Genomic DNA, 26986 nt, shown 5'->3' with positions numbered 1-26986 from the left:
TGTAGTTACTAACATGCGGTGGCAAATACTATCATCTCAAATACCACCATTAAGAGTTTATCCATTCTGTATAAATAGAAGTAGACAGACAGCATGTACCCTTCAACATCTCTTTTCCTTCATGTAAAATGTATGAGATTATGAGATCCATCCATGCTGTTACTTATATCACTAGTGTGTGCTTTTTCATTGCTGTAACAAATTCCATTGTATAATTATCTTTTAATGTATTCATCCATTTAATAGTTGCTGGCATTTGAGTTGCTTTCAGGTTTCTGCCTTTATAAGTAATATTGCTGTGCACATCATTGTGCATACTGTTGGTACAGAAATATATTCGTGTCTCTTAAATACATTTCAAGGGAGGACATTGCTGAATCTTTGCAAATATAGTATGAACGATCAGGATTTGTAGATAGTGCCGAATTTTGTATGAAGTGGCTGAACCCATGTACATTTTTACATGAAATATATGAAAATTCCAGTTTTTCCGCATCATCACCTAAATTTTGTTTTGTCAGCTTTTTCACCATAGAGTTTGGTGAATGAATAATGTGGTTTCATTGTGGGTTCAGTTTGCATTTTCCTGATGACTAATGAGATTGAACACATTTCCAATGTTTATTGGTCTATTGGGTATCTTTTTTTGTTCAGAACACATTTAACCTATTGTTCATTTCCCCTTAAATTGTGTATCTTTTTTGTTTCCAAGTAGCAGATGAATCCTTTGTCAATATTAATTTGCAAATATTTTTGCTCAGTTTTTTGCTTATTTTTTATAATATTAATAGTCTTTTACTTGGAATACCTGTAAATATTGTATGCATTTTAATAAAAATTCACATGAGCCAAAAACCTCAGAATTACTTCATTCATTTGCCATTCATGCAAACTTATTAATTTTGTTTAAAATTTTATTTTAAAACTAAAATAATGATATACAAAAAAACTTCTTAATGATTATTAAAATCATAATGATTAAAAGTCTCACTACTCAGATTATTTTGTTAGGATTTTCTTCCTTTTTCTCTTTTGTGATCTCTGCACCGTCTCAAACAATGTTTTCTTGATTAGAGAATTTTGGTGTTTTTTTTTTTTTTTACCAGTCTTACACAATTTCCAGGGGTGATTCTTTTAACTGAACATATTAAGAAGTATTACATGTTTTAAAAAATCATATTTTATGACACACATGGGAAATAAAAGAGTCTCCTCACAGAGATGGGATATCGTTAGTCAGGCACCCCAACCCTAGGGGAGCCATTAAGTGTAGTGTTAGTTTAAATTACTTTTGTTGCCTTCCATTGTTTAGTAAATACCATATTTGATTATTCACATAAAATATGCAAAATTTCAGCCTTAAATTTAATTTCTACATGGAAACCATGAGCATGTTACCTATTCCTCTATAATAAGGTAGTAAATCATATTTCTGAAGCATCCTTATTATAACATCCTTTTAGCCTGTGTATACTAGCAGCTTTAGCCCTATTACCTTAAATTAACCCCCATTTATGACTACCAGAGGTATTTCCGTTTACCCTACCTAATTAATTCTACGTGATTGGAGCTTCCTGGTACCCTAGCAATTAGTCTAACTCAGTGATGGATCACCCAGCCACAAAAAAAAAAAAAATTACTTGAAATGGAAAATATAACCAGAATTTTGCAATAAGAAAAATTTAATTTTCATCACAAATAGTGATATCTGAAAAACATCACCTTGGATTTTATATTTATTGTAAAATTTAATCATCACATTAATAAAATAAGCAGCCTAACAGATTGAACTGGCTCTTAATTATCTTGAGAGAGAACACTGAAAATAAAAGTTTAAAGATAACTGGTGAATTAGACTAAACTGTGTAACTAGATCAAATGTATAGTTCACTATAGGTCAAAAATATTTGACTTTTTCCTTAATATCAGACAGCTAACAATGACTCCATATAACCACTTAGAACAGACTCAGAGTTAGAAACTCCATAGTGTTATTTCCAGAGGATTAAATCACTTGCAAAAAACTTTTTTTTTAATATACAAAGATGTTGTCAAAAGGTGTCAATAGCAAAGATGTGAACATATTCAAAAGTTCTTTGACTCTCACACTTCTTCACTACCAAAACTGTTAGCTTTTAATGTTACTTTTAAGCGAAGGACAAATAGATCCTTTTATAATTCACATATTTAAAGTTAGTTATGTCATATAAAATTTTTCCAATTTAGTGATATTCTAACTGACTAAAACAGTATACATTATTTTGAAATGTAATATCTTGAGTATCCTCAAGATCATTATGTTATATTTTGTTTTAATGTTTAAAATATATATTTTTGTGTTTATTGGGGCATGAGGGGCATAAAATTAACTTCACATTTAAAGTACAAACAATGATAAACCTTAGCATATATGTACACACACCTATGAAAGTATTAGCACTATCAAGCCAGTGATCTTGTCCCTCATTGCCTTCATGCCCTTTTGTCTCTTCCATTCGGCCCCTTTATCTTCTCCCCAGGCATCAACTGAACTTGTTTCATCATTCTAGATGAGTTTGCATTTGTTATAATTTTATATAAATAAAATCAAACATTATGTATTCATTTTTTGTATAGTTTTCTTCACTCAGCATCACTCGTATTTGTCCATTATAAGATCAGTAGTTCATATTTTTCATTGCGTAGCAATTTAATTAAACATTAGCATGTTGATTTTCTTTTCAAGTGGGGCTGTTATAATAAACCTAATAGGAACCTTTATTCAGGTCTTCAAATGAACACATCCAGGAGCGAAATACTGGGTCCAGCCGAATGTGTATGTTCAACATTTTAAGAAACTGAAAACTGCTTTTCAACATGATTCTACCATTTTACAACACCGTAAGCAGTATATGCAGGTTCCATATCCTCTACCTCCTGGACAGCAATACTTCAAATGGTCAATCTGTTTAGATTTTTGGCATTCGAGCTGGTGTATTTTGGTATCTTTGCGGTTTTAATGTGCATTTCACTGATGCCTGTTAATATTAAGCATATTTCCTTTAATTTTTTTTTGCCATTTTTATGTCTTTTTGGTTGAAGTGTATGTGCGTGTTTTGTTTGTTTGCTTGTTTTGTTTTGTTTTTGTTTTTGTTTTTTAGATGAAGTCTCACTCTGTAGACTAGGCTGGAGTGCAATGGCGTGATCTCGGCTCACTGCAACCTCTGCGTCACGCACTCAAGCAATTCTCCTGCCTCTGCCTCCAGAGTAGCTGGGATTACAGGTGCGCACCATTGCACCCGGCTAATTTTTGTATTTTTTTGCATTTTTTTTTTATTATACTTTAAGTTTTAGGGTACATGTGCACAACGTGCAGGTTTGTTGCATATGTATACATGTGCCATGTTGGTGTGCTGCACCCATTAACTGGTCATCTAACATTAGGTGTATTTCCTAATGCTATCCCTCCCCCCTCCCCCACCCCACAACAGGCCCTGGTGTGTGGTGTTCCCCTTCTGTGGCACTATTCACAATAGCAAAGACTTGGAACCAACCCAAATGTCTAACAATGACAGACTGGGTTAAGAAAATGTGGCACATAATACACCACGGAATACTATGCAGCCATAAAAAATGATGAGTTCATGTCCTTTGTAGGGACATAGATGAAGCTGGAAACCATCATTCTCAGCAAACTACCGCAAGGACAAAAAACCAAACACCACATGTTCTCACTCATAGGTGGGAATTGAACAATGAGAACACATGGACACAGGAAGGGGAACATCACACACCGGTTCCTGTTGTGGGGTGGGGGGAAGGGGGGAGGGATAGCATTAGGAGATATACCTAATGTTAAATGATGAGTTAATGGGTGCAGCACACATACATGGCACATGTACACATATGTAAGTAACTTGCACGTTGTGCACATGTACTCTAAAACTTAAAGTATAATAAAATAAAAAAAAGAAAGCATATTTCTTGTACTTGTATTTTGGCTCTTTCTTTCTTCCATCTTAATACTGCAAGATTACTATTTTATTTCTACTTGAAGATCTGCCTTTAACTTATCTTTAATAATAGGTATGCTAGTGACAGTCTTATTTATTTATTTTTTATCTGAGAATGTCTTTATTTCTCCTCAGTTTTTGAAAGATAGTTTCATAAGATATAGATTTCACTGTGGTATTTCTTTCCTTTCAGGGTTTGAAAATTATTATGCCAATTTCTCTAGCCCTCACAATTTCAGACGAGAAATTACCAGTGAGCTAAATTGATGTTCCCCCATAAATGCTGTTTTTCTTCCATTGCTTTAAAAATTTCTACTTTTTCTTTAGTTTTCCAGAAGTGTAATTATGCTGTGTCTTTGGGTTTATGTTTTTTTAGGTTTTGCTCAGCTCCTTGAATCTGTAAGTTTTTGTCTTTTGTCAAATTGGAGAGGTTTTTATACATTATTTCTTTGAATACTCTTCAGGCTGATTTTCTTCTTTTCTTTGGTGATCTGATAATAAAAATATTAGAACTTTGGTTTTTGTCCACTGGTTTCTGGGACGTTTTTCATGTTTTTTCAGTATATTTTCTCTCTGTTGTTCATATAGAATAAATTTGATTAATCTGTCCTCCACTTAATCTACCCTCTGTCATCTCTATCTTACTATTTAATTTATTCCATTTTTAAATATTATTTATTGTATTTTTCAGTTTCTTAATTTTCATATGGTTCATTTTTATCATTTTTACTTCTTGCTGAGATTTTGTCTTTTACATTTCAACAAAATTTGTACTTGATTTTAGAAATTTGTTCGATGGCTGCTGTAAAATTCTTGTCAAATTTTTTATGGGATCTGATTTATCTTGGAGTCAGCATTTGTTGATTATCTTTTCCCAGTTAAATTGTATGTTTTTCTTATTTCTTTGTATGACAGATGCTTTTAATATTACTTTTGATCTTTTATGTATGATATTGGGCAACTCTTTGTCTTATTTAATTTTTTTTATTTCAGTCACATTGTTTAAGTTGCTGCTAGCACTGGCCTAATTTTTGGGTGATTTAGTTCCCAAACTAGCTTAATTTTGAGAACCTTTGCAGTGTTATTTTGTGCTGCTTGGATTATCCAAAGCCACTGAGATAATACTGGTTCCTGCTGGTGCCATTTGAAGAGGGGAACCTACAACTATTTCTTTACCTACAACTATTTATTTACCTAGAGCTGTTAGGTATCTCTTGCTGAGGGAGGGTATGCTCATGTTTCCGGAAATGAAGAGGCTTCCCTGGCATGGTGATTGGGATTTCTCACCCACCCCTTACCTGTAAGATACACATGTGCTGAACATAGCTACTCGTGGCAGATGTTTCTCTTACCTCACCACTCTGGTGTCTCTGCATTGTGAAGGACAGAAGTGGGCCTGGTGGGAAAGGATACTACTTCCTCTGGCTGCTTTTTTCTAGCAAGATTGATCCCTTTCTGGTTGTTTATCACTTAACTGCTGTTTTTGGAGGAATGCCTGTTGAATCCAGCATCAGAATGAGCCTACTTTGGTCGCTTTCTGCTGCTAGAGTGGTAGTTGGCAAACAGTGGTCTAAGTTGCCTTCTTCTCTTGGGTATGAGGACATAGATGCCCTGCTATGTGTTGTTCCTCCAGCGCTAGTATTCCAAAGCAATTCACTTATGTTTTACTACCTTGCAGAGCTCTCCTTTGGATGTATCTTGCATTTTTTTTCTCATTTTATAGTTGTATATATTTTGATGGAGCAGGAAGAAACCAGTCTACAACTTTTTAGGACTACACGTATTTTATATGTTTTTGAAATCAGCATCACTTTCAGATGTACACTCTTTCTACTCAATACCCTAACTGGATCTTCATACTTAAGGTAGTGCCTAGATTAACAAATGCTTTGTTTGAATACAGAAGAAGTAGTAGTTAGAATCTAGTCAATTCTGTACATATGGCATCCTACAATGGATCTTTCATAAACAGGTGGGCTTACTTCCTAAATTTCACCAGTAATTTGAATTAAGAGTGAATGTAACACAGATGTGTTTCTGCACTTATTTTGAACTACTGCTAAAACATTTTTTGCCCAGTTATCTTAAGTTAATGATAAACTATGCTATTTAAAAAAGTGCTTTTTTAAAAAATATTTTGCAGTGATCTTTTAAACGATACAATTAGTTCAACCTATGCTGATTCCTTTGAGTCAACTCTAACCTGATTACTTCTTGATTTCAAACTTAGGACAAGTCCTTCCTTATACCTAGAAAACTCTATCTCTATACCTACCAATTTTAACTCGAAATGTCCTTTCTCCTTGAGTTTCCAGGTGAGCTATAACATCACAGAAAACTAACCACTCATTCTAAAGTACCTTCCTACATTGTACTCTGGCACAAACCATTATATATTTAGTTTCCTAATTTAAAATTATTATTTTTGTTTATATGTCACTTTGTTTACTAATAGCATTTAAATACCATTAAGGATATAAGATTGTCCTATTTACCTATGCAATCCTGCTAATTTGAAGAGTGCCTAGCATACAGTAAATACTTAATGAGTAAATTTAAGTGAACAATTAAATAAGCTGTCAATTCCAGTTTTTTTTTTTAAACCAACTTATTTTACTACTGGCAAGTTAGCTTTTTGAAGATTCTATATAGCCTCTGATGCAAAATGGGAATACAATGTGTAATGAATACATTATATCCTAGTACTACTTATGTAACTTCAAAAATATTATGTGAGTATTCCACATTTTAGGGCATCTTCTGTAGGCACATATACACGTTTGGGTCTATATAAAAATGTCTGAACAGCTTTGGCAAATTTTATTGTACTGGGTCATCATTCATAAAAAAATGTGAACAAGGAGTTGTCCAAACAAATGGAATGACTTGAACTTTAAGAAACTTATGTTTTTTATTATGAAAATCTCTGAGTGGGCCAACCAGGTTAGATATGGCAGCAATCAACAGGGAATATAGCTTCTTTTTCTTTTCTCCGCCATTCTTAACATATGCTTTATATTTTACTTCAAAATGACTGCTCTAATTTCTACCAACATATTAATATTTTCTCTATTTTATGTTCTATTACATATTTAGATAGTAATCTGGACTTGTTGTAACACGTTCACTTGGAAATTGAAAATTTCATTTGAGTCTAATAAATTCCTTCTGAAAAAGGAAGATGAGAAACAGTTTGAAGAGTGGGAGGAACTGTATCAATTTTCCATCTCTTGCAAGATATAGCCAAGAACCTTGCATATTTAGATGCTCAAGTTATTTTAGTCTCAAATATTTATTTATTTTTATTCATATGATAGTTAACTTTGTCTTTTAATAACATGTTTAACCCAAGGTTATTATAAAATACCTAAAATTGCATTCAGGAACAAATTAACTCAAATCATCAGATGTCTATGCATTTTTCCAAAAGTACTAAGTAAAGAGATCGGGGGATGATGAACCTTTCCCTAATCTGACATAAAAAATGATTTATTATTCATACAGTATTCTTACATTCACACAATACATATTTTACATCTTAAAAGGCTAATTGATCTTAAACTCTTGGATACTTTAACTGATGAAACAATTGACTCTAAAATTTAGCAAAACATGCTATGATGCATTTAATCAGTGCATACATTAGCAAATTATAATATCTTAATGTCCTAAATAGTATTAACTTAAAATTTTGAATTTCACAGTGTACTTTCTCTTGTTAGTTCATTTGCAGCTAGTAAAAATATAGTGCCTTAAATAGGGCAACTGCTGTTTTCATCCTCCTTTAACAGATAAATTCTATAATTGATATTTGAACCAATATTTTCTTTGACGACATGCCATAATCCTTTCATTAGGCTGCCTGTGTGGAAGAATACTGAAGCAGTTCAAAAAAAAAAGGAGATAACGAAAGATGATCTCATAGGAGCAAACAGAGAACTCTAATAGTAAGCAAAATTAAGAGGTCAAGGCAAAGAAATGGTTACTTTGTCAACAGAACACAGACACTCAATCTTTATATTAGCCTTTGGTACATGATTGAATTTTCCAATGAGAGTCTTTAGTCCCCTTACCAATTATACACTGTTGGAGGAGGATAAGAATAAAATAAAATTATGCACTAGGAACTAGGATCAAAAGAAAATGTAATAATAAATGTGAACTTTGACTTGTAGCAATACTTCTTTTCACTGACGAAATAACAGCACCCAGGTCTGTGGCCTAATAATTCATCCTTGGATCTGACCATTACTAACTACAGAGATTTGACACATCAAATCTGTGTGACAGGAAGACAATAAGTCAAACACTGGTATTGCAGTGACTGCTCACACATCTGCTATTAGAACAAACTGAAGCCAGAACAATAAAATCTCTTTTCCAAATCTGGCTTCCATTAACCTTCACATATTAGCTTGTTTTATCAATCTTCTTGTATATAACTGATGTCACATAATCCTCTCCCTGCCCCCCTTACCTTGCTCACTATATATATCAGATCATCTCAGAGAATAAAGCTTGGGGATATAGCTGTGTGTGTGTGTGTGTGTGTGTGTGTGTATACACATATACACATATACACATATGAACATAAAATACCAATATATCTAGTTACAATCCACTACTGTTAGAGGAGGTAGTTTAGACAGACATGAGCAGGGCAGGAATGCCACCAGAAATGGCAGGCACTCATGGGGTGATGGTCAGCCCATCATAAAACTGTCCCTCTAAGATAATAAGAGAGTGCCCCAGAAATGTTAGGTGCTCATTGGGTGATGGTCAGGTGATCATACTACTCTCACACTGAAATGGTAAGTGGCCACAGCTGCACCAAGAGGAATAGGCGTTCCCCAACAGTTAGGAGCCATTAGAAGCCAGGCAATCCCAATTCCCTGATAAGGACTTAAACATAAGCAATAGGGGACAAAACAGCAGAGTTTGACTGGTATATGACTTTCCCCTGGGGGCTTTCAACCAGTAAGGGAAAATCACCCCAGGTGAGCATGCACACAACCTCAGTGGAGGTTGTGCATGCCACACCTCAGCCCATGTGGCAATTGAGCAACAGCCCACCACAGGAGGGAGATCAAAAGAGGAAAAGAGAAAACCCTGGAACCAAGCCAATGTATAAAATCACCAAGTCAAGGGCTGAACGGGGCACTTGATTTCTTAAGTAGCCCATTTGGCCTTCTTCCAAATATACTTTGCTTCTTTCAGTAAACCTTTGTCTCTGCTTTAAAACTTGCTTGGGTCCTCTGTGAAGACAAGGGCCAGGATCACTGTGGACTCATTGCAAGTTGTGGACTGGTTCGCTGGTTCTCAACTTGCTGCTAGTTTTGGACTCGCTGCTGGTAACAATACCACATTCTTCATTCTAGTAAGTTTCACTCCATATTTGAAATTTTATTTTCCAATTTTTAACAAACTGGTTCCTATAATTTTACACACTTATTTATTTTGTCAATATGTATTCCATTCTAAGCACTTCATGTCCGTAGTTGTAAGTGTAAATGGTACTGTTTTTCTTTCAATTTCCAATTGTTAGTTGCTAGTATACAGAAACATGTTAGATGTTTGCATATTGACTTTGTATCATTCTCAGTGAGTGTGTGTATGTTTTAAAAATAGATTTGTTTTTGGAGCTGTTTTTGGTTCACAGCAAAATTAGGTGGAAGAATCCCCATATACCCCTGGTCCCACATACTCATGGGTTCCTCCCTATTAATATTCCACATCAGGTGGTATATTTGTTACAATCAGTGAACCAACATTAACACATAATTGTCATCCAAAGTTCATAGTTTGTATTAGGAGTTACTCTTAGTGTGGCATATTCCATTGGTTTTGATAAAAATATAATGACATGAGTTTATCATTACATTATAATAAATAGTTTCACTGCCATAAAAGTCCTCTATGCTTTAGAATGTCATATAGTTGGATCATACAGTACGTGGCCTTTCAGATTGGCTTCTTTCACTTAAAAATCAGTGTTTACATTTTTACCATGGCTTTTGATGTTTTGATAACTTATTTCTTTTTATCATTGAGGAATAGTTTATTGTGTGGCTCTTTCACAGTTTAATTATCCACTCACCTATTGAAGGACATCTTGGTTTCGTCCTACTTTGGGCCATTATAAATACATATAAGTATCCATGCAGGTTTTTGTGTTAATATAAATTTTCTGCTCTTATCAAGGATTATAGTTGCTGAATTTTATTTTAAGAAGTTTAGTTCTGTAGGAAACCGGCAGACTGTATTCCAAAGGGCTTGTAATCTTTTGCATTCCTACCAGTAGTTAATGAGAGTCTCCATTGCTCCCATCCTTGCCAGAATTTGGTGTTGTCAGTGTCTTGAATTTTCGCCATTCTAATAGGTGTGTAATGACATCCAATTGTTCTTTTAACTTGTAAGTCCTTAATGGCATATGAGGATGAGCTTATTTTTGCATGTTTATTTCTCATCTGTCTATTTGTATATTTTCTTTGGCGAAGGGTCTGGGTATTTTGTCATGTTTTTAATTAGATTGTACACTTTTTTATTGCTGAGTTTTAAGAGTATTTTGTATATTTTGTTTAGTTTTATTTTAATTTTTAAAAATTGTATAAGTGACAGACAAAATGTACATATTTACTATGTATAGCATGATGTTTTGATGCAGATATATATTGTGGCATGACAAAATCTAGCTAATCAACTTATGCATTGGCTCAGATAGTTATTTTTGTGGTGAGAACACTTTACATCTACTCTCTTAGCATTTTCCAATAATATAATACATGTTTAACATGTTTAACCATAGTACAATGTTTTAAAATAGATCTCTCGAATTTAGTTTTCCCTTCTAATTAACATCTCCACAACATCTCCAACCACCCTAGCCCCTGGTAACCACCATTTTACTCTCTACTGCTATAAGGTCAACATTTTAGATTCCACATATGAGTGAGGTCATCTGTTATTTGTCTTTCTCTCCCTGACTTATTTCATTCAACATAATGTTCTCCACTTTCTTCCATGTTGTTACAAATGGTAGAGTTTCATTTATTTGTTGCTAAATAACATTCCATTGTGTATACGAAACATGTTTTCTTTATATGTTCTTCGATTGATGGACACTTAGATTGAGAACATATCTTGGCTATTGTGAATAATGATGCAATAAACATGAGAGTGTAGATATCTTTTGGACATAATGGCTTCATTTTCTTTGGATTTATACCTAGCAGTGGAATTGCTGGATCATATGGTAGTTCAATTTTTAATTTTTTGAGAACTCTTCATACTGTTTTTAATAATGGCTCTACTAATTTATATGTTACTACTAATAGTGTGCACGTTTTTCTCCACTTTCTTGCCAATATTTTTTATCTTTTGTCTTTTTGGTAATAGCCATTATAACATGTATGAGGTGATCTGCATTTTCCTGATGGCTTTAACTTGATGATGATCTTTGACTTGACGTGATGATTGGTGATGTGGAACATTTTTTCATATATCTGTTTATCATTTGTCTGACTTCTTTAAAAAAATATGTCTATTTAAGTTCTTGGACCATTTTAAGTTGGGTTATCCATGTTCTTGCTCTTGAATTCTTTATATGTCTTCATATTATCCTCTATCCCCCTTTCAGATGTACAATCTGCAAATATTTCTTCCCATTCTTTAGGCTGTCTCACTCTGTTTTTTGTTTCCTTTGTTGTGCAGAAGCTTTTTAGTTTTATGTAGTTCCATTTGTGTATTTTTGCTGTTTTGCCTGGCTTTGGAGTCATATCCAATAAGTGATTGCCCAAACCAATGTCATGGAGCTTTTTCTCTAGTTTCTTTCTAGTTATTTCAGTTTAGTGTCTTCCATTTAAGTCTTTACATATTTTGGAAATAGTTCTTTATCAAGTATGTCATTTGCAAATGGTTTCTCCCAGTCTGTGTCTTGCCCTCTCAATTTCCCCATGTGTTTTGAACAGTACATTGGGAGAAACTGCAAGGAGTAAAGAGACAGATGCTTCATAATAGTAGGTTTGATGAAATGGTGAGAAAATGTTATTATTTTAAATAAATTATGCTTTTCATTTGGGAGGTTAAGGGTGATTATTTCCTGATAGTTTTCAATAGAATATATACACTGGAGGAAGGATTTGAAACTTTACTAAGTGTGTAGACAAGTGAAAGTAATGAGAGGAACTACAGATTTTCTATTTAAGGATTAGCTGTGTAAGGAAAGAAAGAAAAGAAATAAATAAAAATGAGAAAAATGAGATAATTTAAAATATTAGCAGAGAGAGAGTCCAACACCACAAAAAGATTTGAATTACAAGGAGTTTGGAAGAAGTCAGGTAAAATGTTCAGTAAATGATGTGGGGCAACTAGAAATATTTGAAAAACAAGTGCTGAGTACTTACCTCATGATTTGTATTTTAAAATGACATGTATCAGACATAAAGACTTAAGCTCCTAAATTATGTTACTACAAAACTTTTGCAAATACATCTGTAAATTCAACTCTCTGTATATAAAATATCAAAATTAGGAAAATTTTTCAAAGTGTGATTCCTATTCAGAAGCCTTAAATGACCATTGATTTCATTCTGTAAGATTTCAAAATAAAATTCTGCACAAAAATAAGAGAACTAACAGATGCAAAGTCATATCAGTGTTTGTGAAGGAAGACTCAACATTGTAAAAATGGCTATCTATAATGCATGTTTAATATGATTCTAATAAAATATTGATACTTCTTATTTTCAAAAGACTACATGGCACTGGAGTTATTTAAAAAATAGTGATAAAAATGTGTAAAATAGGTGCAGGGATAGGAAGTAGCAAAATGTGATTTAAAAAAATACATAAATTAAGTAAACAAGCTTTAATTACTAAAAGTTACATTTGCTGCATACCTGGATTAAACAATAAGTAATGAAATTGAATAAGAAATTATCCAAGCAGACGCAAATAATCAGAGAATTTAGTGTAGCACAAATGCACTGATGTAACCAGTTTGAAATTGTAGTGCTTAGACATGTTATTGAGAAAACTGGATGGCATTGATTAAAAAATATGTAGTTGGATTACTTCTTCTTGCTGTAAATTAAGAAAATCCATGTGGATCAACATTAAATCATTAATAAACCAAAACTTTAGAGTAGAAGAGTGAAGTTTTCTATTATTAATCTAAAGTGGGGAAGACATCTGTCACTCAAAATCCAGGATCCATGAAGGAAAAAGTTAAAAAGAACGGTCAACACAGAAACAAACACTTCCTAAACTTTTTCAGAGGATGTCAGAGAAAGGAAGAAAATGGTGCAATTCTGAAGACAAAATGATTACTTCAGAAAAAAAAAGCTTTCAATTCATTTTTCAAAAAAAGTTCTTAATTCCTCAATATATAGTTTCCAAAAGTCAATAAAGAAAAAAATAAATAAGATAATGGAAAAGTCTATTGATATGAATATGATTTAAAGAATATGATTGAAAGTCCTACTGATTGATTGCTGTCAACAAAATGAAATAAGTACCAAGCTAGTATAAATACAGATAATGATAACCCTAGGCATAATTTAGAATCTTTAAGCTTTATATGCAACTTAGTTATGTGAAAAGACGCTCAACTTTACTCATAAAAGAAAATTTCAAGTAAAACTACACAGATAATTCAAGTTATATACTGTGTATATGATTAAGTAGTTTGTATTAGACTGTCACAAAGAGAAAATCTTTAAAATCCGGATTAAGTAAAAGCAAGCAAACAGAAAAGGCCAGCTATCTGAACATATGAAAAAGCAGTCAAGTCATTGTAGACTTGATGGTACAACATCCTAGAAAGAGGAAAATTTAGTGAGATGAACCCAGCTCTTCTCAGTGGGATTCTTTCTTTGGGGGCATTTGCCAATTTGCAGCTCTGGGTTGCTAGAAGAAAGCAGTAACTTAGTGTTTTCTGCAGTCTCATAAATCTGAATTGACAGAAATTGGACTTCTTTTTTACTTATTTTTAACCAGATTTAAGAAAATTCTATATTTCTACTAAATAGTTACTCTGAAGTTCATGTCATATTACACGTGTTTTAAAACTAGTTTGGGTCTCTTGGTTGATATGTAAAATGAGACTTTTTTTTTTTTTTTTTTTTTTTTTTTTTTTTTGCTGGTAAGAGAATGTATTCATATGACATAACTTGAGTAATTAGCTTCCCTGCCTAGGTTCAGAACCCTCAGATTATTTCAAAGCAATCTCCGGAGTGCTTACTATAGAAACTACTAAGCAGTATGGTGAAAAATGACATGTCCATGTACGCTTCTTCTGAAAGTAATCAGAGCATCATATGATAGCTGGTTCTAGATGTTCTGTCCTCTTTCGAAGAGTTCCAGGTATTTCCAATAATATGGAACTCATAGTTGTTCATGCCACTCAGTCCTCACATCTCTGTTGCTAAATTCTTAGCAGGCATATGCCTCGGGCAAGTTGTGACTATAGCATTAGGTTTTTTACTGAATAGAGATCAGCAAACTCTCCAAGTTTTGTTTAGATTTTGTCTTTTTTTGCCATTTAATTATTCTCAGACTAGTCCTACTGATTGCTATCAACAAAATGAAATAAATACCAAGCTAGTACAAATGCAGATAATGATAATCCTAGGCATAATTTAGAATCTTTAAGTTTCCTGGCCTAAGGAAAAAAAAATTAAGCTGGCTCTTTCTTGGTATAATACATTTTTTACTCGAGAAATTTAAAATTTCAGTACAATATTACAGTCTGAACAAGCTGAGCTTTTCTCCCAATATCCCTAAAATACATCTGGGTTAATTTCTGATTTCCACCTTCTGATACAGACATTAATAGGAGGTCATCAACAAACTGTAGTAGTCTCAATTCATGCAGCCTTTATAACTCCCTGCATACCTGAATGCAGTTCTGTAATGACCTGTCTCTTTTAGTTGAAATGATAAAATATGCGCTACTAATATCAGAGAGTGTGAGGAAATTTGCCCAAGGCTCCACCTTTAGTAACACCTCAAGGTCACCACAGGGATAATAGGAGTTGAGGCATTTAGCTCTCAAAAATCATTTCAAGCCTCCAAAACACATTTATCTTTTAAACAAGCCAGATTGGAGCATCACAGGGTTCATATATAGGGTGTATAAATTCTTGTTCTGCCAAGACTCTAAGGTTCCTGTTCACAGCTGCTACTGCTATGTGGGGTAGACACCATAGGTTGCAATTTTGGTGAAGGACCTCTTAGCTGCAACTCTGTCTAATTTGGGAGCCAACCCACAGTCTAAGTTATCTTGTCTTCAACTGTCTACAACCTTCTATTAATCAATAAACTCTCTTGGATTCTCAGATATTTAATAAATCTGCCATATATGTTTTGAGTACTAACTGACATCTATCAGTTGCTATTAATACTGATCAATTAGTTTGATCTAAAATAACCTTACTTCAGTTAGAATTTCAATAGCTATTCAAAGGATCCCACCCTTCCAATCATTTGCTTTCTTTCCCCATCTTAAATTAAAATCAACCTTTGGTAACCATATACGTTTGTGTATTTGCTGTAATTTATTACTTTTTATTACTTCAATGTTTTTATTCAGAGCTATGAGATATTTACTCATGCTAACTTACTTTGTGATATCAGTAATGGGACCAAGAATCCTGATGACCCTGGACCACACACTGGTTGCCCTGGCACTGACACGATAGGCATCTCTAATCGTTCTTACTCATTTTAATTGTAAACCATGAAGGTTGCCACAATGGATTTGTTCTCCTAACCAAGTTTGTCTGCTATTTTAGTATGTGTCTTAAATGCTCGTATAGCTATATAGACCCTGTTTCCTGCCCACTCCCTGCTCCCACCTCCCCCCGCACCAACCAAGGATGGAGTGTCTCCACTTGATAGCATGCAATTCTGCAGACAAAAAATAAAAAATAACAATAAATTTAAAAAGTGATCATTCTGTCTTTCAAAATACACGGCCTTTCTTTTGGGCAAAATGTATGGCCTTTCATTTTGTAAAAATAGTACCAGACCTAATTTAGCCATGACTAACTGGCTTCACTTTCTTATGCTTCTAAACTATTGTCAATATTTTTCCATCTGGCTCCCTGGTGTTTGCCTTTATTTTATTTTTATGATGCTCAAATCTATATATCTGTTTATTTTCCAGATATTTGAACATCTATTTCTCTTACTTTCTCTAAATTTTCAGACACGTACCTTTTTTTAAAATAATGTGCTCTTGCTAATTTATCCAATATATTAGAGTATTAATGAGATAGCTCAAAGAGCATCTTTATGTTTTTCATATTATATCATTGTGGTCTCAATGTTTTCATTTAATTTAATTGAGGAACATGTTATGAAATATATTGGACTTCATCACTGGTCATAACGCATGATGGAAAAAATGGGTAAAATTTCAGCTGTGGGCATAGCGTAGCTTTGGAATTATCTTAATTAATATACCAAGTTAACCCTTTTTGGAGCCTTTTATGTATCAAAATATACTCTGCTCACCAGCAGAAGCAGGAAGAAAGATAAAAGAGAAATTGACCACATTAGGGGTACGGATTTAAGAAGTTAGTCAGTGGTAGTCCCAAACCTGATCCAAGTTTGGCTCAATGATTAGTTTCCATACCAGCAGAGAAGAAAACAATGGCGAGCGTAAGAAGTAATGTTTACCTTGTCTTTCCTTTTGGCTAGGAACAGATCTCTACTAAAGACAAATGCCTTGTGTTTTCTTATGTTCTTGCTTTCATCCTCCACAAAAACATATTTTTATATTATAAAGTCACATGTACGTGTATGTTCAATGCAGCACTATTCATAATAGCAAAGACATGGAATAAGCCTAAGTGCCCATCAATGACAGACTGGATAAAGAAAATGTGGTACATACACAGCATGAAATACGATGCAGCCATAAAAAAGAAAAAGATCATGTGATTTGCAGGGACATGGATGGAGATGGAGCCCATTATCTCAGGAAACTAACACAGGAACAGAAAACTAAATACTGCATGTTCTCTCATAAGTGGGAGCAAAATGATGAGAACACATGGACACATAGAGGGGAACAACACATACTGAGATCCATTGGATGGTGGAGGGTGAGAGGAGAGGTAGAATTGGGAAAAATAATTAATGGGTACTGGGCTTAATACCTGGGCAATAAAATAATCTGTACAACAGATCCCCGTAACATAAGTTTATCTATGTAACAAACCTGCACATGTAACCCTGAACTTAAAATAAAAGCTTTTAAAACAAGAACGAATGAATTTTTCTGGTTAGTATGTGACTTACCTGGGTAGACCTAATATATTAACTGTTTATGAACACTATCTTGGCAGAAAATGACCAATACATCCTATCACTTAATCTTTAAGTGCTGCAATATGATAAAAGCGGATGTAGAGGCTTCCAGTTAATTGTATACAACTGAATATTCACTCAATTCCTGTTATCCCTGTGATAGTCTCATAGTCAGAGTAGTTGGATAACGTGGAGATTTGACAAGACTTTTTCTTCTCTCTTTTGACTTGTTTCAGTGCGAAACACCTTTCCTGAGTAGGTGCTTTGACTCTTTTCCTGAGTAGGCATTTTGACTCTTCTGTCACAAACTTCCCATAGGATACCTGACCCAGGATCCAGAGTATGTGGAAATGGGAGAGAAGGAGTGGTTAGGAGGATGGTAGGAAACTAGCAAGCCAATTGGCCCATATGTTGGACCTTTAATTTTTGCAGTATTATTAACAATAAAGTGCTCTCATTTAAATTCTAGTAATCTAAGAAGTACATTATCAATAGATTTTTATAATTTTATATTCATGTCTTAAAATTATTATATTACTAATATACTATTAATAGTGTTGACTAGAGTTTTAGTTTAGATATTACTGCAAGGATATATTACCATGTAATGCTTAGCTTATTGTACCTCTCCTACATGTGATGTGTCCATGCATGTACCTGACATTTCTAAAATTTTCAGGAAGAACATCTTGCTATTAGTGCATAGCCAGTGCTGCTGCCTTAAGATGATCATGTAAATATAATTTAATTGTTTTCAACTTTAATTCTTGTATATTGTTTAAGTATATAGTAATGGCTATTTTCGTGAGCAACAGTTTGTCCCGTAAACTTTGGTATAATTAGATGTTAAGTCCTGTGTGTCAGTTCAAATACGATTCATACTCCTTTGCAAGGGAGATTTATTTTTGTACAATCCTTGTACATTGACTTGTCATTGATTAGTCGGCGGGGGGAAGCAAGAGGGAGGATCCTGAAAAGTGAATTGGCAATGGATAAAATGAACGTAGCATCTAAATGGTTCACTATCAAGTGACCCTGAAAAATACAGACCTCAATCAAATATCCAGATAGAAAAAAAGTCACTCAGCTACCTTTTCTTCTCTGAAAATTATAAACCTTGTAGTCATTTACAATCAAGTGAATTTCTGCTCATAATTTATAACATATGTGAGAGACTGTGTATGAACTGTGTTATTTCAATTCTTTTATAAAGTTCTTTATTCTATAGCCTTACTGACTTTCAGCTTTTCAACATTATTTAGATTCAACTTGTAATTTCAGTTTATAATTTCATACATTACTATTCTCTTTATGTTTTCCTAGCACCGACATGGATTTGTATTCAATGCAGTTCATATTCAATACGGCATAATGTTCTATTCTTAATGCTAAGAGGCACAGAAACAATACAGTGCATTTGTTCCTTATCTTCAATACTAATATACCATGATATTATAGGATCATTCCATAAAGACTGTGTGGTAAGGAAGGCAATGCAATTTTTTCTTTTCTTGTCTATGAAGGACTAAAAACCATTTACATATTATTAAACAGTCAAATACGTCAATAATACAAAAATTTCATTAAAACATCATATCTAAGTTTGTTAATAACATATATGTGTGTCATTTTTGCCCTTTTGTCAAAAGCATTCATTCATCAAAATAGTAATAACATTCAGGGGATATTTTAGCGAAGGAGGCCATTTGAGGCTGGTCTAAAAGTTTAGTTTCTATTAGTGGATTTCAGCATTAACCACACTTTATAAAATGAGCAATGGTTGAAGGATTTATTGATAATATCACAGGAGCTCATTCCCATAGCAATGCATTCCCCAACCTGCAGAGCCTTACCATGGTATCCTGGTTAAATTCCAATTTGGATAATTAAATTCTGCCTGCATATCTGACTTCTTACAGTCTCTAGCCTTTTTTGCAATCTTCTGTTATTTCCTGTTTTGAATTGATGACTGCTGTGCCCTGTGGAACAGAGGCTGAATAATGGGACAGGAAATCATTCACTCTGCTTCTGTTACAGTTGTGGTCTCTAGCTCTATTTTTCATTCCATTGTAATATTTGTGAAATAGAATCACTTTTCCTTGTTTCTGGTCTGCTAGGAAAAATAAATTCCATGAAAAACCTGTACCCATTCGATTTCTATCAAAATATGCATTTATCTAACTGAAAGTTAAAATATAGCTTTAATTTACAAAATATGTATACAGAAAATATAGTGCATTTTTAAAGATATTAGGTGAATTTGCAAAATTGATATTTTTCAAAATATATCTGCAGTATTAACTTCAAGTAGCAGCCTGTTTTTCATAATTTGGATGGGCACCATTCAGATGCCCTGTATAAAGCTCTGTCTATAATGTGTACTTAGTAAATAATATGTACTCTATGTCTTAATGGAAATCCAGAAAGGTCATGTGATTAATCTGTGGGGCAGATGTCCATATTTTTCCCAGACAAATTTCACTGGGTCTAGTAGCAGCTCAGTTTCTTCTTCAAACATTATTCAGAAGAAAGCAATATTTTATTCATATTGATGACCATATACCCTACCTGAGCTCTGCCCTTACTTTCTAGGTCCAGAATTTCTTTCAGTCCCCCTCTGATGAGGTCTAAATTCACGCGGAATGTGTGGGGTAATAATACAAACTCTGCTTTTCCTTTCTACACAGGGTAAAACTTCTGTATCTTATTCCAAAAGAAAAAAGTATTACTTGTTGTACTGAAGGTTATTACTTATTATTACTTGTTGTACTAAAAATTATTACTTGTTGTAGTAAAAGTACTCTATAAATAAAGATGAAGATCCAATGAGTTTAGAGGAAAGTAACATTAACGAAGAAAATATATGAACTTCTTCAGTGTTTAATATTTCACTATAAACATAACTTCTGTGTATAATATTAAAAATGAGTACTTTGAAGTAAAATATTAATTTATCCATGTTAAAGAACTAGAGGTATAAAATTCATTTAGGTTTCAGTATATTTCCTAAATAGGTCCCCTTTGTTGAATATGTATGCATTCTAATATACAATTCAATAATATCAATTATAACATAATATTCTTATTCTTTATTTGAAAAAAACATATTCTCATGTTTCATCTTATATTAATCAGCCCAAGTTAAAAAATAAAAGTTAAAGATATTTCTTATCTTCAAATTTGAAAATGTTAAACAAAATATAATTTTCTTTCAAATGAAGATATATCTGTGTTATTGTAGAGAAAAATATAAATATGCCTGTGTGGATATGGGCTTTCTCTCTTCATTTCATTTGAGTGGATGGAAGTGTACATCCAAATTTTAGCCTCCAGGGAAACATGAAGTCTCTCCTATCTTACTTAGAAGAAATTCTAGTGTGAGTCAAGGAAAAAATTAGTGTTGTTAAGGAGAGAATGGTTTTATTATGTGAGTAAAAGTTTTGCATGTTTTGTTTTGTTTTGTTTTGTTTAAGTAGTGACTTGATGACTGTGTATACTTTCTTCTTGCTTCTTTTTTTCCTTCAATATATTTAATAAAATAAGTTGAGTCTGCAGACATCACCCAGTTAAGCAGCTTCTTTGCCTTAATAAAATCAACCAAAGGTCAGAATAGGATCCATAGGAAAATGTATATCACTGGCTTTTGTTTACACCTATAAGTAAAGGATACAAGGACATCATCAAGAGTCACATCCAATCCTGTGCAATTGATCAGCACAAAAACAAACAAAAACAACCCAAAACAAACAAAAAAAAGACTGTTGTTTCTTGAATTCCTGGAACACAGATCTTTCAAAACAAAACCTCTAGTTTCAGCATTGCACTGAAAATCCTTCATTTCTTCCTTTTCTAATGTGCTTCCTTTCTTCATGAAAAACTGACCTATATCATTTTCTTTCTTTCTGAAGAATACCTTTTGACACATTGCAAGCTGTATTTACTGCCAACAAATGCCTTCGAATTTTGTCTGAAAAAGACTTTAATTCTTCTTCAATGCTGAGGGTAATGTAACTTGACACAAAATTCTTGATTGCTTGGTTTTTCTTCAGACACTTTAAATATTTCACTGCAGCCTATTCTTACTTGTATGGTTTCTGAAAGAAGTTTAACGTAATTATTATCTTCTCTAAAGGTAAAGTTTCACATGACCGCACTCCACGCCTTCTGGCTTCCCTCGAGATTTTCTGTTTTTTGTTTTGTAATAAATAAATATGATGTGCCTAAGCATCAATTTTTTTGAGGTTCTTCATACTTGGTATTCTCTGAAATTCCTAAATCTGTGGTTTTGACTGGGTCATTAATTTTGAAAAATTATCAGCAATTAATATTTCAAATAATTCAATATTTGTCTTGCCCATTTCTCTTTTTCTGATTTTTTGAGGTTTATCATACTTGGTGTTCTCTGAAATTCCTAAATCTGTGGTTTTGAGGGTGTCGTTAATTTTGAAAAATTCTCAGCAATTAATATTTCAAATAATTCAGTATTTGTCTTGCTCATGTGTCTATTTCTGATGCATTTGATACTTCCATTGCACGTTATAACGTTTCATCAGTATCCAACAATTCTTGACTATTTGGCTCAATTGCTTTATACATTATTTTTTCTCTCTGCATTTCAGTACAGGAGGTTTCTATCAATATATCTTTAAACCCACTGACTCTTTCCTTGGCCATGTCTAATTTACAGGTGAGTCATCAAAGGAATTATTTATTTCTGTGCAATTCTTTTTTAATCTCTAGCATTTTGTTATATTTTTTATTTTTATTTTTGAGACAAAGTCTTGCTCTGTCACCCAGGTTCTGGAGTGCAGTGCCGCAATCTTGGCTCACTGCAACCTCTGCCTCCCTGGTTCAAGAGATTCCCATGCCTCAGCCTCCCAAGTAGCTGAGACTACAGGCCCCTATCACCACGCCCAGCTAATTTTTGTGGGTTTTTTTTTTTTTTTTTTGAGACGCCGTCTCACTCTGTCGCCCAGGCAGGAGTGCAGTGGTGAGATCTCGGCTCACTGCAACCTCTGCCTCCATGGTTCAAGCGATTCTCCTGCCTCAGCCTCCAGAGTAGCTGGGACTAAAGGTGCCCGCCACCATGTCCGGCTAATTTTTATGTTATTTTTAGTAGAGATGGAGTTCCACAGTCTTAGCCGGGATGGTCTTGATATCCCGACCTCGTAATACGCCGGCCTCTGCCTCCTAAAGTGACGGGATTACAGGCGTAAGCCAACGCGCCCGGCCGCCTGTTTTCTTATATGTAAATTTTGGATAACCAAGTCTGACTCACAGTATTGTAGTGATATGAAAATATTGATAATATTTACATTTTAATAAAAGTTATATATTATTATTTAAAGTAAATTAACGAACTAAATTATTTCAGTACATGAATATAGTATTTCTCAATACCAATAGTTCTACTTTAAGACTGCATTGATTTTATGTATTTTGTCTGAGTTCCAATTGTATAATAATAAAAGCCTTGATAGCTAGGTTTATTACTTTCCTTTTGTAACCTGAATATTTATTTTATAGACATGTATGGCTTGCTAAATATTAGCCCATCAATAAGTGGAAGACTTGAAATAATTTTGCTTCTCAAAGAAGGCATCACATGGCTATTCCACTAACAGGTAATTTTGCAGGAATGAGCCATATTTATTTATTGTTTTGAAATAATATTTGAAGCTCTATTAGATGATTATGGCTTCATACTTTTTTCCTCTTACATAGAATCACATTTTCCCAGTAAACATGAAACAAATCCAGTATTTTATTGCAAAGAAATTTGTTTTTCATTTTGACAGCTGTGGGACATCTCTGATTTAATGAAAGCTCTTGTTTACCATTTCTCCCTGCAGCACACATCTGTTGGTTCTAGTTCTTTCATCTAGAGATACTGAAAAAAAAAACAAAAGAAAAACCATTTATTCATTCCACAATAATTGTTGAAGCGCTCCTTATGGTCTTCAAATAGTTACTGCTGCTTTCTGCAGGCACATTTCTTGAACTAGAGGATAAAACAATATTACCAAGATTCACAAATGGTCCTAAAAAATATTGGTGATTCTAAGATAGAAGGCATACTTTTGACAAAAGAAAAATCCTTAAGAAATAAAATTAAGACCAAACAGAAAAAAAGTCAGTGATACATTCTTTAAATAGTGGCTAATTTTTTTTCTAAGTTCTTAGAGAAGAAACATTGAAAACTGGTCACATAAGTAGAACATCAACATAACCTCTTGAGATTTTATTGCATATATCAAATGATTAAATGAGAAAACCTGTATAAAACATTGAGAAGATTATCTGTTATATAGGAAATATTTAAAATACTTTTACTTTTATTATGTATATGTGCATGGTTGAGTTTTATGGTAAAATGCATCTAGTTCTTATACTATCATATGGGTGCAGTGTTTCTCAATAATCCTTTCATCACAACACCACCCTCAGTTTTAGAACTTTTCTAATTACTTTTATGGAAGTACTAACATTGACTCAATTATACCTGACAGGGTCCATCATCACATCTGTTTCTAGAATGAGGAAAAAAAAAATCAGAAAGAGGCCCCTTTGGTAGAATACTACCTTCAGAAGATTCTATCTGAATATAGGAAATAAAACTAGACCAATCTAGAAAGGATGGCTTGTGGTTATTACAGAAACACATGGACACAGGAAGGGGAACATCACACACCAGGGACTGTTGTGGGGTGGGGGCAGGGGGCGGGGGATAGCATTGGGAGATATACCTAATGCTAAATGATGAGTTAATGGGTGCAGCACACCAACATGGCACATGTATACATATGTAACAAACCTGCACGTTGTGCACATGTACCCTAAAACTTAAAGTATAATAATAAAAAAAAGAAAATCTGAATTTATTTCCCTATAAATAGGATAAGTGGATAATATTAACAAAATAGTTACTATAGTTAAAAACCATACAAATATATATTTATGTATTACTCACTCTAATGCTTTTATTTTTTTACGTATACTCAGATAGTTTAAAAAAGCCTGTGCCTATGTCTTTATAGCTAAAAAATAGTCATCAATATTACTCTTTTAAAAGTATGTATAAACAAATAAACCTGACTTTTTTTTTCCTAAGAAAAAGATATTTACATAGCCTAATTCTTAGGAGAATAGTGTTATATTATAAATAAATAATTTAGTTCTGAGTCTGAAAAATCAATAGCTAATTTTTTCCTGCTACATATCTGTTCCCTTAGGTCATGAAAGCACTTTTATTTTCCTTTCTAAGCAGGTAAATCGGATAGATATTTTGATGTTAGAAAGATTTTTATAAAAATGATTTCTATGAAGTTTATAATCATATGATTTGGGGGAAGTGCAGATTAACATGTATATATTTATACATTTAGCAAAGCATCATACAGTTAAATTTAAAATAAAAGGAAAATAGATACATATAAAAACAATTGATTTGAATTGATTCTGTCTTTAGCAAGTAGCTTTAGTTCTCTAAATGAAGTTCAAATATTTAGGGTTTAATAGGTTAGTAAACTCACCTATACTAATACATGGTTTGCAAGTGTGTACAAGTTCGTAGGATCACGGGTTAAAAGTCATAAACAAACTAAGCTGTTTGGCCATGCTCCTCTTCTCCTTATCTACAACCACTATTTTTATTTGAATTCAAGCATAAATATATTTAATTTGGAAGTTATACTGTATATTTTTTAATTTTGAATTTTTCCTTTTAAGGGACTGTGAAGGTCATTGTGGAGTGATTACTTTATTAGACAATAGTTAGTGAAATTGTGAAACTGCCTTTCTTGATGGGGAATAAGAGAGTTGCAACTCTACATTGAACTTTGCTGAAAGGGACTTCTTTCTCATGTTCTCATTTATGGAAAATAGTTAGGTTAAATCATTTTATTCAGACTGAATAAAATTTCAACATGAATCTCATTATGTCTTAACTATGTAATCAAAGGAAAATTATTTTGAATTTAAGATTGTTATTTGCAAAATGGGCATAATAATAATTCTATGTCAGGATTTATGTGAAAACTACATGAGAAAAGCATCTAAAGTTATTTAGTCTTATGCTTAATATGTATTTAGAATTAAAAATTGTAAATTTGCTTTTGTGAAATAACCTATTTGTCATAGTCTTTTTTAATTTTTTAATTTTTAATATTTGCATGTATATATATTTGTGGGGTACATGTGATGTTTTGAATACAGACATACAATGTGAAATAATCACATGGAGAGTGGGATATACATCTGCTCAAGCATTTATTCTTTGTGTTACAAACAATTCAATTACACTCTTCCAGTTATCTTAAAATTTACAATTATGTTATTCTTATGTATGTTACCATACAATTATGTTATGGTATTTGAACCAACTGAGACATTAGATTATTTCTCCCTAGATTATAAACATCATTTGAGTAAACAAATAAAAGCAAATAAAATAATTGCTGGAGTTGGCAAAAACACTTTCTTGCTAAAAGTAGTACAAGGAGCATACTTCCATTAGTCATTAAAATCTTGGTTTCTTATCTTCACTGACCCCTTGTGTTATGTATATATAATATGTATATATACACACATATATGTACATATATACATACATGTTTATAATGCACATACACACATACATATATGTATACACTTCATGATATCACTATTATTCAATACATTAATTTTGTGCTTACTTTTTCAGAGATAGTTTTTAGGCTATTATCCATGATAATGTACAATAACTAAAAATCAATTATTTAATATATATATTTTAATTTAATTTGTACTTCTCTTACTTTATCAATTTTTTTAGGTTTTATTCAGCTTTTCACTCATAAAACTGAGGTGATAATATCTCAGTCACACAGATTTTTCCATATTTTCTATGGTTTATACACACATATATAAACATGTTATTTCTGTAATATTAATTATGATGAAGAGACTTAAAAACTATGCATGTAAAATGTGGTTAAAATACAAATAGTTACAGATAATCAGAAGTCCTGAAAAAATTTAGGTAACATTATAGGCTAGTAAGAATCACTGTGATGTTTTCAGAAAGAAAATACCTTGAAGATAAAGTAATTTATTATTTTTTGTAGGACAGGGTGGTGTTGCAAAATGATGAATAGGAAATTATTCCTTCAGTTAAGCTTAGAGCTGATAATAACGAAAGAGAAAGGAAGAGGCAAATTGAAAATCTTTAGGTGTAAAGAAAAAACAAAAAGCATGCTCTAAGTACCAATAAGGTTAGATATGAAAAGCAGCTGTACCTTGAGTATTGCTTATGATTATGATCATATTTATGTCACTTTTAAATATTTTACTTATATTTCCCATTAATAGTCAATGGAATATTATATATACGAGCAAAAATCATGTAAACTTTTGTAAATGGTTTCTAAAAATATAATCTTTTATTTCTGCTAGCCAAGATACTATAATTACTATCATAATTCATCATATTCCCAAACTAGTACCGAAATATGTGTGTCTATTTAATATATACACATATATGTATATATTTAAACCTGTCATGATTAGGAATAAAGATCTGTCATACCCAAGGAAAGCTGAAATTGATTTGTTAGTTAACAGATCTTTTAGGCACACAAGCTTCCACATATTATAAAAATTGCTATGTTTTTCTCTTACTCAAATCCTATTTCCAACAGTAG

The sequence above is a fragment of the Pongo pygmaeus genome, chromosome 1 (genome assembly GCF_028885625.2).
Source record: "Pongo pygmaeus isolate AG05252 chromosome 1, NHGRI_mPonPyg2-v2.0_pri, whole genome shotgun sequence".
NCBI lineage: Eukaryota > Metazoa > Chordata > Mammalia > Primates > Hominidae > Pongo > Pongo pygmaeus.
The sequence above is the reverse complement of the archived record's forward strand: the minus strand, read 5'-3'. Positions refer to the sequence as shown.